We start from the raw sequence: 15,558 nt of genomic DNA, 5'->3' as shown, positions 1-15,558 counted from the left end.
GAGATGTGGGAACACATTTTAGTACTCAGGGGTTCTCACCCAAGGGTGAGGGACTCTGGGGTAGTCCATTCAGAGTGGGGAGGACTGATTTACAGTGCTCTCTGGACTGGTAAGTCCTCATTTGGAACCCAGAATTTGGAGGTTCAGAGAGGATTTGTATAGGTAAGAGCCTCCAAACCCTAATTACAGGGGCTTTGGTCCCGACAGGCCTGAAAAGGAACCGAAAGGATCAGCACCTGTCTGTGGTGGAATTAAGTGGTTTACAGCTGTGAGAAAGCGTGGACTACCTTAAAGCAGAGAAACTGGATTCATGTGGCCATTTGCAGCACCTCGATGTAGGCGGGAACCTTAAGCCCTGATGTGTGACTGGTATAGCAGTGGTGAGCCAACATGTTGATTATACCAGAATTATGGACTGTCTTGCATTTGTGTTGCTGGAGTAAGCTGCTTTACTTGCTTGTTTTTAGTGGACAATATAGACTGTTTACTTTTGAAAATGGTGGGCTGGTGATCCTGGGTTCCCCATATTACCGGGACCAGGTAGTACAGCCAGCCGTTATATACTGGGCCCTGGCCCCATCAGTTCAAAAGGGGGGCCCAACACCTGTCAAACTGGAGGAACAGCTGTACTATCTTATTGCTCTTTCAACCGGTTCCCCTGCAGTGCTTCTGGCTTCTCCCTCCAGCTGCACTGCAGGGGGCCTTGTTGGGTAGTGTGTACGGGGCCCTGCGATTTCTAACAGAAACCTTGCATATTACAATATATATTTATTGATATGTTCACAATTATTAACTTGTGCCTTTTATATCTGCCTGGAGTTCAGCTTTAACTGGGACCTCTGCTGGTTTTGCATCACAGGTTCTCCTTTAAAACGTCATAGTTCTATTCCAAATGCGTGCCTTGAAATCTGGGTACAAACTTCTGTGAATGAGTACAGTACATTTTCTATTTTGAGAAAAGCAACAGAAGGAAAGAATGTGCCTTAGCATTGCGGTGTGACTCTTGTTTGAAATGACCATTCTGTGTCTCAGCGTCCGTCTAAAATAGCTGCAAAATTACAGCTTGCGACCAGCTGCCGGCTTGACAATTACAGGAACAAAACAGCCAAAGTACAGTTACATATTGGGCAGAATAATTCAGTTCTCCCTGGGCTGGAACCATCATTTAGAGAGACTTGCTAGGTTACAAAGTAATTAGGACTGATTGATTGGAGACGTCAAAAGTGTAAACTGCGTGACATTTAACGTCCAGTATGCTCTTCATATTCAGTACAGAGGAAATCATTGATGGGTCTTTTTCTTGGGTATCCTCTATCTAGACATCGATCATGTTCTGCATTGTTAAAAGTGAATTCTAGACATATGGAACACCCATTAACCACTTACAGACCGTAAGAATTTCCCTCTTAATGACCAGGCCATTTTTTTGTGATACAGCACTGCGTCGCTTTAACTGACAATTGTGCAGTTGTGCGACGTTGTACCCAAACAAAATTGATGTTTTTTTTCCCCACAAATAGAGATTTCTTTTGGGGGTATTTGATCACCTCTGCGGTTTTTACTTTTGCACTATAAACAAAAAAGGAATGACAATTTTGAAAAAAACAAAACAATATTTTTTACTTTTTGCTGTAATAAATATCTAAAACAAAAAAAAAATTCTTTATCAGTTTAGGCCAATATGTATTCTACATATTTTTGATAAACAAAATTGCAATAAACGTATATTGATTGGTTTGCACAAAAGTTATAGCGTCTACAAAATAGGGAATATATTTATGGCATTTTTATTATTATTTTTTTTTTTTACTAGCAATGGCGGTGATCAGCAATTTTTTTTTTTTTTTTAGCAGGACTGCGACATTGCAGCAGACAGATTTGACACGTTTGACACTTTTTTGGGACCAGTGACACTTATACAGCGATCAGAGCTAAAAATAGCTACTGATTACTGTATAAATGTCACTGGCAGGAAAAGGGTTAACACTAGGGGGCGATCAAGGGGTTAAGTGGGTTCCCTGGGAGTGTTTCTAACTGGGGGCTGGGCTGCCTGGGAGAAGAGAGAGATCACTTTTCCTGATTACTAGGAACAGTAGATCTCTCTCTAACTCCACTGTCAGAACGGGGATCTGTCTGTTTACATTGACAGATCACCATTCTGGCTCTCATTCCCACGTTTGCGGGTGGTTCCCCGCCTTACAGCTCCTTAAAGAAGCCCACGTACACCTACGGTGATTTGCAGGAACGTGCCCACCTGCCACCATATAAGGATGGTGGCTGGTCGGCAAGTAGTTAATCTAGTTATGTGTTAATCAAGAATTTTTCATGGTTAAGGCAATATTAAACTAGGGTGACTGGATGTCCCTGTTTTCTGGAGACAATCCCCAATTTTAGAGGTCTGTCCACATAAAAAAAATCCCCAATTTCATTCCTTGTTAATATTGTGTTCAGCTTTAATGTGTCGTCAAATCCAAAATCATCAAAAACTGTCAATACCTGCTATATTAAGTTGTGTTCATACTCCCTCATCCACTAGAGTATTTGTTTTCTGTTGACTGAAAAAATCCTGGTTGATCCTGTTGTTCACTGTCCCTCCCTCCTTGCCTGTGTCCCTACTGCAACCTAAGATTGTGTTGACCCACTTTTGACATCTACTGAGCACACTCCAGTTTAAGTTCCCTTCTAAGCTGTTCATTTGTTCCTTTTTACCTATCTATGGAGCCCATGTGACTATAGAGTCATGCATGTGGGTGTATACACAGTGGTAAATGACCCTCCCTCCCTCCTCTTCCATGACCTCGTATTGCTAAACACACCAGGGGCAGGATATAAGATGGTAATTGATGGAGGCTTCACCGCCCTGTTAGTCCCAGCACATAAACACAATAGACCTCCTCCGGATCTATTTAATTGCATTTATCCCTTCTATTTATATATAAACATTGTATGTTTAGTATCACTTTTTATAATGGCGTTCCTGGCCTGCATGGCTGCAATGTAACCCATCTTAGAAACATTTCTGCGATTGGCAGCCAGCGCTGTTCCCAGGTGGCACATGTGCAGTAGGTGCTGCTGCCTTTGACTGCTTTAGCATTGTGCTTGGCCGGCACGCGTGTGGTGGGGCTGGCTGGTGCTGTCTGGTCAGTGCATGCACAGTAGAGGCTGCTGGCCTTCTGAAATCGGACAGCACATACGCAATAGGGTGATTAGATTTTCACCCAAACAGACACAGCACCAGATCTCAGAAAGCAAGCAGTCCCTACTGCACATGCGCTAGCCAGACCGCACCAACAGGCTCCACTACACATTTCCCGGCCAGGCACAGCACCAAAGGCCCTACTTTTGTGCACAGGATGTGCTCCCAAGAGTCATCAAAATGTAAGGATTGGGGGCACAAAAGAAAAAAAGAAAAACATTTAACACCATTCGGGTGATACTTCACAGGGGAGTTTTACTTTTAGGGTTTAATACATCTTTAAAGAGTAAGTAAACTCTCCCACTCTGATGCTGCTTTTCATTTAGTCCATTATAATAAGTAATTATCAAACTATGGCCACTGTAATCCAGCCCAAATCGCATATTACTTACTGTTTAAAGAAACTTTAAAAAACATGTTTCCAGGGGTTAGGCAGCGCCATCTTAAGTATTGTTTTCTGAGTCCACAGTAGAGTGTATTTCCGCCCTTACATTGAGCACTTCCTGTACTGTTAACCAAGCCTCCTTCTCAATCCAACGTTTCTGTGGCAAACCTGTTTCACTGCTCATAGCTGACTTGTTTTATTTCATAGTATTTACTTGTGCCAATTATCTAGTGTTTGCCTGTGTCAGTCTTATCAGCTTCAGCTGATAAGGCTGCAGTAATGCTGTACAATGCCCAAGTTTACACTGCATGTGATGTCACATGGTCACATGGGGTTTAGTATGAAGCTCTGAGTGATTATGCAGTCTCATGGGATTTCAGAGTTGTGCCGTAGGAAGATCCGATAATAGGCAGATAAGTACACAGAGTGTGCTGTAAATTAGGGGAGATCTGGGCATGCTCAGTGAAGTCATTCTAAAGAACAAAAAGAATTACAACAATACTAAGCTAGTAAGGAGATATCTACAAACAGTGTTCATTAGGGTTTTTTATGCTGATTTACATAGGGCAAAGTTGTCGGGGAGAGTTTACAACCACTTTAAAGTGGTTGTAAACCTCAGACATGAAATATGAACAAAGCATATCCCTTTATAGTGTGCCAGTACTATTAGTTAGATTGTGTTCACTCCGCTGCGCTGTCTAACACTGGGTACTCCTACAGGAGTGGAGACAAAAATACCTCCAAGCGCACAGATGCTTCTTCATTGCCCAATCGTTAGATGTGGGGGGGTGAGGATGGTGAAGAGCAAGAGGAACTTGGGTAGCTTTTTTCCAGCATTTACCCATAGGATGGGTGAGTACAATTTCCATAATTTCAGGGTGGAGGGTGGTATTGGACTATAAAGATGGCGGGTTATAACAGTAAGGTAGGAGCTATAGATGGGCATAAATCTAAATTCTTAGGATTATAAGTTATTTTCCTAACTTTTATTACTAGATAATTAAATGTAATATATTAGAGAGTACTGTAGAATGTGTTATATAAAGTAAATACAGTTTTAAGGTTCATAGGCACTATTGCACTTTTGTTGGTATTAACTGCACACATTTTTGAATTGGAGGAGCTTTATGGAGTCTTTTTGTACGAAATGTATTTATAAGGAATCAATGCTTTAACATTTATATGTTTTAAAGCACTTTGATGATGTTAACACACTATCACTAAGAGGTTAACATAAGATAGTGCTGTATATATAGTGTATGTTGACTGAGTCATATAAACCATAATATAATAATAAACTAACCAGAATTGAACTATCAGTTTTTCCAGTGCAGGGTAGAAAGAATATATTTTGACTTTTTTTATGCTCAACTTTGTCACTTTTTGACTTTCTCAAAAAAACCATCACAAATTGCATTTATAATTTCACTTTACTGGAGTCAGATCAGTAATACAAGTAGTTCAGATGGTTCAAAACACAAAACATTTTTAAAGTACATTCCAATTCACTTTAATAAGGGAAGCTTCAAAAAACAAAATATTGGTCACTGCATTATGGTATAATAATCTCCCTTAGCCTTTGCAATGATCCGCTATCCCAAGTCTCTTACTGGGTGCACTGCAGCGGTGCCGTACTCCCGCTGGGGCAGTCCCGGTTCCTGCTCACCACTGACTGACATTCCAGCGATGGTTGGTTGCTAGAACCGCCCAATGTCTAGCAACTAACCACGAGACTCCGCCCCCCGGAATTCAGCGGAGAGCAGAACTTTCCTGGCTTGCAGTCTTCTCCTGGGCTGGCTTCTGCCACACCTCCCGATCCACTGTCTCCTCAGTGGTTGGTTGGTATCAACCAACCAACCACAGTTTGTCTAACTCCGCTCCCTCCCAGTGTGGAACCTTCTCATGTAGACCTGGCTGCTGCCAGGCTGCTGCCCTTCACACGTTGTGAATTTAAAGAAGGTAAGAAACTTTAGGAGGCTTATATTTAGTGCTAGAGGAGCAGCATCTCTGGGGACCCTGATGTAAGGGGGGGGGGGGCTCTCTGGGGACCCTGATGTAACAAGGAGGGCTCTGGGGACCCTGATGTAAAAAGGGGAGGCTCTATGGGGACCCTGATGTAAAGCGTATGACTTTCTTTACTTCACTGCTATGGGCTCTAGCCCCAGATCTTTTGTAGACCTAGCAACGCCCCTGCCTTCTGGTAAATTAGACAACTCTTGAAATTTTTACTTTCAGAAAAGAAGAACGCCTCTACTGCATCTTTCTCACCCTTAACTGTCTTTCTCAAGGTTCCCCTAGAGGATGCAAGAGGTTCCTTGAGCATTCTGCCCACTGACCACCAATGTAAGGAGCATTCTTCCCACTGACCACCAATGTAAGGAGCATTCTTCCCACTGACCACCAATGTAAGGAGCATTCTTCCCACTGACCACCAATGTAAGGAGCATTCTTCCCACTGACCACCAATGTAAGGAACATTCTTCCAAATGACCACCAATGTAAGGGACATTCTTCCCACTGATCCCCAATGTAAAGAGTATTCTTCCCACAGACCACCAGTTTAATTGGGACCTTCTCCATGGACCACCAATTTAAGAGTGCTTAACTCACCACCATGTATTGGGCCATTTTTGCACTGAGAAGCAAGGTGCACTATTTTCACTGTCTGATTTTGCATTGTTTGTTTGATGTCAGTAGTATTATTAATAATAATAAAAATGATTTTATCATATAGAGTTATGGGTGTCAAATATGCTAACTAAACCACCTTTCCTATTTTATTTATTCCTAAATGCACAACCTACTGTTCACCCTTTTGTCACATGAGTTGTAGGTATAATAATGGCTCCACGATATGAAAGTTATTTCAGTTTCCTGCATGTTAAAGTGATTGGGAGAGACTGTGCTAGAGAACGTTCATGTGGAAGACTAATGCATATTTTTACAGCTCAGATAGCTTGAAAATATATTACAGGTATATAGTAAGGTATTGTTTGCATACATTACACTTTAGGAGTCATTAATGTAATATTAGGCACAACCAGTTTTGTAATACAATTATAGTATTGCCCCTTTATGAATTACTAATAAGGCTGTATCTTGAATATGGGGGTACAGTTTTTGAGCAATACAATGCAGCAAAGGACAAAGTAGATTTGGAGAAGGCTCAGTGGTGTATAAACACATTACAATAAAGGCATAAGAAGTCTAAGCCAAGGCTAGTAAAATTGACTTGTCTACTTTGAGGGAGAAAGGTATCTTAGATGCTATAATTAATAGTATGAATAAAACTAGGGTCAACATACTGTAAAGTTCTGGCAGATTCCTTTTTTTCCAAGAACTGTATTAAAAGGTCATCAGATGTGTATAAAGGAAAAATTATTTCACCATCAATATAGGAAGGGGTTGTTTACGGTAAAATCAACTAAGCTGTAGAATGGTCTATTGTATGAGGTAGTGATGGCAAACTGAAAAACATAATAACTACAACTACTGCAGTTTCCACAAATATAATTACTGTGTTATGAAATTATTTTGAACCAGGGAACTGATTGGACTGTCATGGATGTTGGCAGAGTTTTTTCAGGCAAGAGAGGGTACTTTGTCATACTGCTATTATCATTCTTAGTGTCTGCTATTCTACCTTTAGTAGGTCCTTCAGGGGGTCACTTATTGAGAGACAAAGCTTCTCCTCTTGATATCATTGATATAACCATTGGGCATCCTGAATGAGTTGCTGCAGAGGATCTGTGGCATGAATACGCTGCATTCATAGGTGAAGCTTGGGGGAACATATGCTATATCCCCAATTAGATTTAAGTCTGGGACATATGTACAGGGCAGGACGACCTCAGAGGCTTCCGATGACTACCACAATCTACCAGCATCAAGGTCTCAACAATGAGAAACACTGGTAAAATCTTTCCAGACAGTACATGCTCTATTTTCCATCCTCTCAAAAACTTTTTGAGGTCTTGGAAGCTTGCTGTCCTTTTAAATAAAACATGCCTTTACATTCCAGGTACCATTACAAGATTCTTACCCCTGTACAAGCTCAGATCCATTGTGTTGTCACGCTTACCCCTAATGCAGGTGGTCAGATACTATAGCTGGCTTCTGTATTCTTCACCTATAGCAGTCCCCTTTCCCATAAGGCAAGCAGGCCTACCAGTACTTGGTTGACCCAGGCGGTTCAATGACAGTCCAGGTACAAGTCAGGCAAGGTTCAGAATAGTCAAGGTCAATCCATAGTCAAAAGGCAGGCAGATTTCAGAGAGTAGTCGATATCCAATTTGAGGTCATCAACGAGGGAATCCAAATAGCAGAGCAGGACAGCCAGAGAGCTTGGAGCACATGTTACAAACACAATATGACAATCATGAGACTGCAGGCTTGTCTGGCTTCAATCAGGTTTGGTCTTCACCCTGAGACTGGCCACGTCAATCACTATGCAGGTGAACAGACAAGGAGAATGCCACAGCCAAAACTAGGATGCTGGAATGAGGAGCAAGAACACAACATGCTTCTGACGTGTGTCCCAAGCCTACATGGAGATAGAGCAGATGCTCCAGTAGGTGAACAGAGAGGTAGGCAGGTACATAGTAGACTTGGAGAAGGTTCAGTGGTGGACATATGTACAGGAAATGAGGACCTTGGCGGCATCTGGCTACTCCACCTGCACCACAGTCCACCAGAATCAGGGTCTTAACACTGAGAAACACTGGTTTAAACCTTTCCATACAGTATGTGCTCTACATTGTATCCTCTCAAACACTATATATGGTCTTGGAGGCTTGCTGTCAATTCCAGGTATGGTTGCCTTTAAACTCCAGGTACAATTACAAGTTCCTTAATCCTGTGTAAGCTCCAATCCAATGTACATCCTAAACTTACACAGAGATAGAGTGGGTTCTTCAGTAGCTGAACAGAGTAGTAGTCAGGCACATGAAAGGTACATGCAAGTACCTCAATGTCTGTTTTTTTTTTTAGGCTAAGCACTTTGCGTTCTACACCTGCTGCCTAATAATAAAAATAGCCCTGCAGGAAGTAGATGTATGGGACCATTACCTTGAATAATGGGCCACATTCATGCATAGGTGATGGGTAGGATCCCTATGGAGGGTTATAGTGAACCTTTAGTGGGGAAAGTGAACAATCACTGGTCACTGGTCATCTGCCTGGAACAATGTCTCCCTATCTATTCCCATCCCAATGTTGGCAAGATCCAAACTAGCACATGGAAATTTTATGACACGCTTGGGTTCTTTCATTTCTTCTGTTAAAATATGGCTCCTCTCGTTAGCAGGAAACCATGCCTGGGAGAAAGCCATATCTAACTTTAAGCAGATCAGCCAACAGATTTTCTTTTCCCATTTATTCAGCTGAACTGTCCGGGCCTGGGGCTGCAATTATCTGAAATAATGACTTTTGTTTTTTGTCTGACTGATAATGGTCTGTTGTTTTTTTGGCATGCCTGAAAATTAATCCTTTGTTCTTTTAATTGGTGATTTTTACCATAACTTCTCAAGACCGTTTGATTTTTAAACCATGTTTTATTGTTGTGCAGAGTAAGTGGTCTAGAACAAAATTGAAAATAATCAATCAATACATCAGTTTGTTTTCTTGTTATTAAAAGGGGATACAGTCTCTAAAATAACAATACTGCAAGTTATTTAAAGCAGGCCGCCAGCCAAATATAACAAAGTTAATTAAATAGCCCATTAAATGAAACAATCAGAAAAACAACTTTTGCTGGGATAGTCGCCTTCAATCTAACGAAGGACACTGACATCTGCATGGATGATTATCCTCACTGTCATCCTTTAGCGCCATCTTCATATGTGTCCCCTCTTTAGAAGTCATGGGGCCCCCGTACAGCCTATATGACAGCCTCCTAGACTCCGCTGCTGCCTACCTGACACTCTTACCCCCAGGTGCCTATCTGACAGGAACTCCCTCCCCCTACTTTAACAAATGTGTATGAAGATATGTTGCAAACAAGCTAGCGCCACATTTGGAAAACATCTTCACATGTGCTGTGTTGCCTATTGATACTATTTATATGGGCCAGTTTCTGAAATAAGTCCACCCTGTCCAGCCATGGTAATCTGACCCTCCTTTGTGTTGGCGCCTTGGAGGGTCTCCCCATGGGTCAGTGAGGGCTCCTGATTTACCATTTGGTTGGGTATATTCTGTGGAGATGGTGGAATGTAGATCAGTCATCGTGTAAAACACCTGTGAGGCTCCAAAGGTTCTGAGGAAGCTGTTTATTCCACAAAATGCATTGACCAGAATACAGGCCTCAACGAATTTGTGATCTGACTCTTTACTCTGTATTGTATTGGTTTTATGGTGTTCTGCTGTGCCTTTGTGGCAATTTTTATACTATTTTGTAATAAAGGTCGATTGGAAATGGTATTATATGTCAGTGTGAGTTATATGATCACTATCATAGATACAAGAAAAGACCCCTTTTTCTTCTTTTTTTACAATACAGGACAAACTGCGTCCCTGATTAAATCAATAGAGGATATTATTATTATGATAGTATTTTAGTTTGAAATTAGGGATGATCCCCTATTGTACATGACAGGTAACAACCCTAGTCAGAGCAGATAACTGTGATGTAGGATCTTGCTTTTAGACCATAAAAAGACCTACCTGTATAAGAACCCAAATAGTAATTCAGACCACTACATTCCACCTATTAGTAAACTTTTGGATAAATGGACGCTTTAGGTTCACTGGTGGTCTTGCCTACCAGTTGGGCTTATTGCAGTCCATTACGTTGATCACAGAGCCTACGGTTAGTTTGGAAAATTAAAAATAACTGACAACCTAGAATGTCCCAGTCCCATAAGCAGCCCTCTATATTAAAAAAAATGTGTTTTGGCTCTAAAGGGTAACTAGTGTTGTCCTAAACCTTCCCTTACATCTACATTCTCTCTCTACTGAGACAGATTCACTTTTACTCAAATCCTTCACTCTATCTTCCCCATAACATTAGGTATACAAATGTTCAACCAGTCTTTCTAAAAGACTTTTATAAAGACCATATCACTTTGCCTATTCAGGTCAAAATTAAATTGTCTGTTCATAGAACCCCCAGTGTCACGGTCAGGGGTCAGGCTTGGAGACCAGTCCTCAGGATCGCCCCACCAGTAGGTGAGCAAGCCGAGGTCTAGTAGCTGATATAGCAGGTAGAAATCAAGCATAGTCTAGGTACAAGCCAAATGTCAATAACTAATGGTTGCAGGTTTGTATCAAGCGGAATGTAGTCTAGGCACAAGCCAAAGGTCGACAACAAATGGTACTGGACATAAGGACAGCTGCACGTATGCAAAGGAGCAAGACGTCAGCTGGAGAGAGAACAGTAATCTGGCAAACAAAGTGCAAAGACATGGCTTAAATAGCAAGTTCATGGCAGGAGCAAAGAGCTCAAGGTTCACCAGAAACAAGGCACATGACAAGATTATCCAAGGGATCATGCAGGGAGCTGCCCAGCATCCCAGGTGGCTCAGCAAGAAAAGCTACTGCTGCATGCAGCAGAGGCCGTGGGTTCAGATCCCAATCCTGACACCCAGTCATGTATACTTACCCAGCCATGCTTTTCCATCACTATTATGCACTGGCTAATGGAGCAGGGTATCCAGGTATGGGGGAACATTTAATTACCAGGCACAAACCCGATCATGTTGGGGGGGTGCCATGACATCAACCCCCATCAAAGTGCCAACGTCAGTCTTTCGTACCTAAGACAGGCAGGGCTGCAGTGGGGGGTGGTGAGGGACCCTGGTTGGGTAAGTATACATGCTTGGGGGAGGAGGGGTAGATGGGCTATGTTTAGATCTTGTCATATTACCAATTTAAAGTCTCTTTACCTGACGAGTAGGAGGAACCAAGGTACATATACTTCAAGAAACTTAGAAAAGCAATTGACTATCAACGTTAAAGATCTGTTATACAAGTGTAGCAAGGTCCCAGGCCTCCTTCGGTCTAATGAGAACCTCCAGGGCCAGAGATAGCTGGCATCCCTCTGTATATGGTAGGTTGTGAGGCATAGTGGGTGCAAGGTAGTTAGTCATTGGGCACCAGACACTTCTTGAATACAAAAGAGATTTTTATTTCTCTTAATAGAACTTTGGGAGAGAGGGCTAGGGCCAGGACACCCTTAGGTAATTGCAAGATTAATTGGCAGACTCCGAGACTTCAATAAGAGGACAGCTATGCAGGGAAAGGCATCCAGGAAAACGCCACATCTGCATGTGTAGGAATGCTGTCTCTTATGGGAACAGTCTTTAACAGTTCCTAACACAAAGCGTAACTGTTTCTTCACTTCCACTACAATCACGTCTTGTAGTTCTTCAGCCCACTGAGCTCCCAGTCTCTCACTAGACTGGATGATTCACTGCCACTGAATCCCTTGAGCTCCTCCAAATCCTCACGGTGGTATCTTCCTCAAGCGTCACCCCTACCTCTCTGCTGGGTCCCTAGCTTGGCACTCAAGATACTTCTCAAGCTTCACCCCACTGGCCTGCTCGGTCCCTGGCTTGACACACAAGGCTGCTCTGCAAGTGTCACCTCCTCTGGCTGGGTCCCTGGCTTGATACCCACTGAAGTTTCCCGATTCTTCACCCTCACCGTCTGGTGAGAATGCTGCTCCAGTACTTTCTTCAGCTACTCACTGTGGTCCCTGGTAACAAGGTGGTTGGCCCCTTGGTGGCAACAGCTTCCCTTCTACCTCCGGCCACAACAGGTTTTCCAGCCAGCAGAACCATCACTTCTGGTTGGACTGCAAGTCGCAGTCCAACCCTGCGCTGCTCTCTTGCTTCTAGATAGGTCCTCAGACAGCCTAGCAGCCAAATATGCCTAGGGATAGGCCCAATCTCCAGCCTAGCAGCCCGGGGGCAGTACAACACACGTCCACCCAGACAGCCATCCAGGTGGCACAGAACACCAGTCACCTGACTCCACCCAAATATATAGGTTCTCCCAGCAGGCCAAGGAATTTAAGAAAACCCCTGCCCATTGGCTGAGATACCCCATATACCCATAATCTGACCTTGCAGTGCCCTTCTCATATCTAATGCCACCAGGTACCAGGCCACCTAGCGGTAGAGGAGAAAAGTGCAGCAATTATAGACATAGAGTGAAATCAATTGATCCTCAACAATTAGCCAAGGTAACTATACCTGGCAGGTCAGTTTAGGAGCAACCCTGCCTAAACACCAGGGTGCTACACAAGTTTAATGAAATTACATTTTTTTTAATAATGTAATTTACAGATCACAGAGAACATACAAACTACTGTATCTAAGGCAATCAATGAGATTAATGTAGTCAGATAAGTAAAGGATGTTTTTCTGGCCGGTTGCTTTTGTAATACTACACATCCTCATATGTGTTGTGTAAACCTAAATTGCACTGATTATCTTGTAATTGGCCATCTTTTAAAGTGGAGCTTCATCCATTCCCATGCATGTAGTTGGAACACAGCTGGACAATGCCTGGAAATAGTTAAGAATTTGAAGAGAAGGAATATCTGATGTGCCTCCAGCAGGAACATTTTCTCAGCCCTTACCTCATGTGTTATTCTAGGCGGGCTACATAGAGGAGAGCTGGGCATGAAGTGTAGGGGGGCTGAGCACTCCTCTTTCAGGAAAGAAAGATAAACACACACTTAATACTTGCTTGGCCTCATTTATAAAGTCCCTGAAAAAAGAACTGTCTGTACTGCCTATAGCAGCTGAACTTTAGGCAGATATAAAAGACAGAATTTTATTCAGCTCTGTAACCATAAATATGTAATTAAATGTATTTTTTAATGCAAGAAGAGTAAGTACCTTATTTTTTTTGCTATCAGCTGATTGTTCAGCAGAGCTCTGACTTGTAGAGGTAGAAGCAGCACAAGGAGCCAATCAGGTGTGCAGCTGTGCTAACAAGAAACAGGCTGATAGGAGAAAAAAGCAGAATTACAGAGCAATTACCTCATTAGCCTGCTGCTTCTCCTTTCACTGTCTACATGCAGCCCTTCGATACTCACTTGGGGAGATTTACTAAAACTGGAGCACTCAGAATCTGGTGCAACTGTGCATGGTAGCCAATCAGCTTCTAACTTCAGTTTGTTCAATTAAGCTTTGACAATAAAACCTGAAAGCTGATTGGTTTCTATGCACAGCTGCGCCAGATTTTGCACCCTTCAGCTTTAGTAAATCAACCAGTGGTGGTGGTCGGCCCCCTAATCTACATGCAGTGTGCCGGATGCATGGATTGCAATGTTTTTTTTTTTAAGCACGTGATTAGAGCCTGAGGCTCTAATTGGCTTAAAAAAGGGTGGGCTCAGGGCGCAGAGTACTGTGCCCTGAGCCCGCCCAGTTGTGTGACAAAAGCAAATTAATATTCACTATTGTCTTCCTGCCTCTCCTCCTGGCCAATCAGGAAGCAGGTCCTGAGACCTGATTGGCCGAGAGGAGAAGCGACTGTATTGGCTGGCACCGGGGAGGATGTACAGGGAAATCTGGGAGATGGCCATCCTCATCAGAACGATCTCTCTGCTCTGCATCACTGCCAACACAGCCAGCCACAACAAGCCACAGCCCGACTGCGTGAGTACCACCCACACGGAGAGTTTGATAGGGATAAGGTAATAGGAATCAGATTATTTCCACCCCCCCCCCATAAAACGGAGATCGTAGCCAATGTTTTTCATGCCTAGGTGCTCACCCAAGGACAGTGATGAAAAATATTTATCAAACTGGCTTTGGGCCAGGACAAGTGGGAGGCAGAATGGGAACGTTCCTAGGCACCATGGCTCTGTGCGGTGGGGGAACCCTGGGAGCTTTGTTTTGGGAAAGAGAAGCCAGAGTTGAGGGAAGAGCTTTTCTGGACTGGGGAGGTGAGGGTGACAGTGACGCTTTGTAGTGGTGTTTCTTTCAGTGACAGTCCCTTTCAGTGACACCACTGAGGGGGATTTTTTTCTTCTCAGTGACACCACCAATGTAGGGACATTTTTTTCCTTCCAGTGGCACCACTAGACTTGGAGATTTTTACTCCTTCCAGTGACACCACTTACTAAGGGACATTTTTTTTCCTTTCAGCGGCACTACCCTCCCAGGGTCATGAGTCCTTGCGTTCAAGAAGCTTACAATCTAAAGTCCTTATTTCACATGCATACATACTAGGGCTAATTCAGACAAGACAATTAATCTACCAACATGTCTATGGAGTGTGGGAAGAAACTTACATAAACACAGGGAGAGCATGCAAACTCCATGCAGATAGTATTGTGATTGGAATTCAAACGGATGGCCCTGGTGTTGCAAAGTAGAAGTGCTAATCGCTAAGCCAGAGTGATTTCCAGCCATCCCTTGTAACCTGCCCCCAGATCCTGACAGTCTCTTGCAGCATGTCTCCAGTCTTTAACCATGCCTGTACCATGTGTGCAGTCTTTGACCATCTCTTGTAACATGTCCACAGGCTCTTATCTGCTGTAGGATGTTCAGTCTTGGACAGTTTTCTATAGCATTATGTGCGTGATGTCAGATGCCTCACATGGGGGCCCATATATCAAGAAATTTGACCACCGCTGCTCTAAACCGAAAAAAAAAGTGGAACTCAGATTGGTTGATCTGGGCTATGACTATACGCACCATTACTCATATTAAATAAGCCCATATGTCCCTCATTGGGTGGGCCGAACTGTTTCTTCCACCCCATATAGACACAAACAGCTCTAGGTGTGCATCTGGGTTAAATGGCATGATCTCTCGTTGATGTAACACTCAATTATCTAAACTGATTCCATTTTGCTGTGCAGTGGGTGAAGCATTTTAGGAGACCCCTGCACATATGGTTTCTGTTTTAGCTCTGCTTAGCTTATTACAAAATTCCCACAACATGGTTTCTCTCAATTCCTGAGCCAAGCCCCCAAAACATGACTGATTTTATTTAATCTGTTACATTCTTGGCGTGGTGCGAG

At 43.0% G+C, this 15,558-nt stretch overlaps 1 protein-coding gene across 1 annotated transcript in view; it reads right to left on the bottom strand.

The window, feature by feature from the left end:
• Positions 1-15,558, bottom strand: part of BGN (biglycan) — a 120,250-nt gene that overhangs the window by 61,684 nt on the left and 43,008 nt on the right. The window lies entirely within an intron of this gene.

Source organism: Aquarana catesbeiana, linkage group LG09 (genome assembly GCF_042186555.1).
Source record: "Aquarana catesbeiana isolate 2022-GZ linkage group LG09, ASM4218655v1, whole genome shotgun sequence".
In the NCBI taxonomy this organism is placed as follows: Eukaryota; Metazoa; Chordata; class Amphibia; order Anura; family Ranidae; genus Aquarana; species Aquarana catesbeiana.
This window is presented reverse-complemented; position numbering and strand designations above follow the sequence as displayed.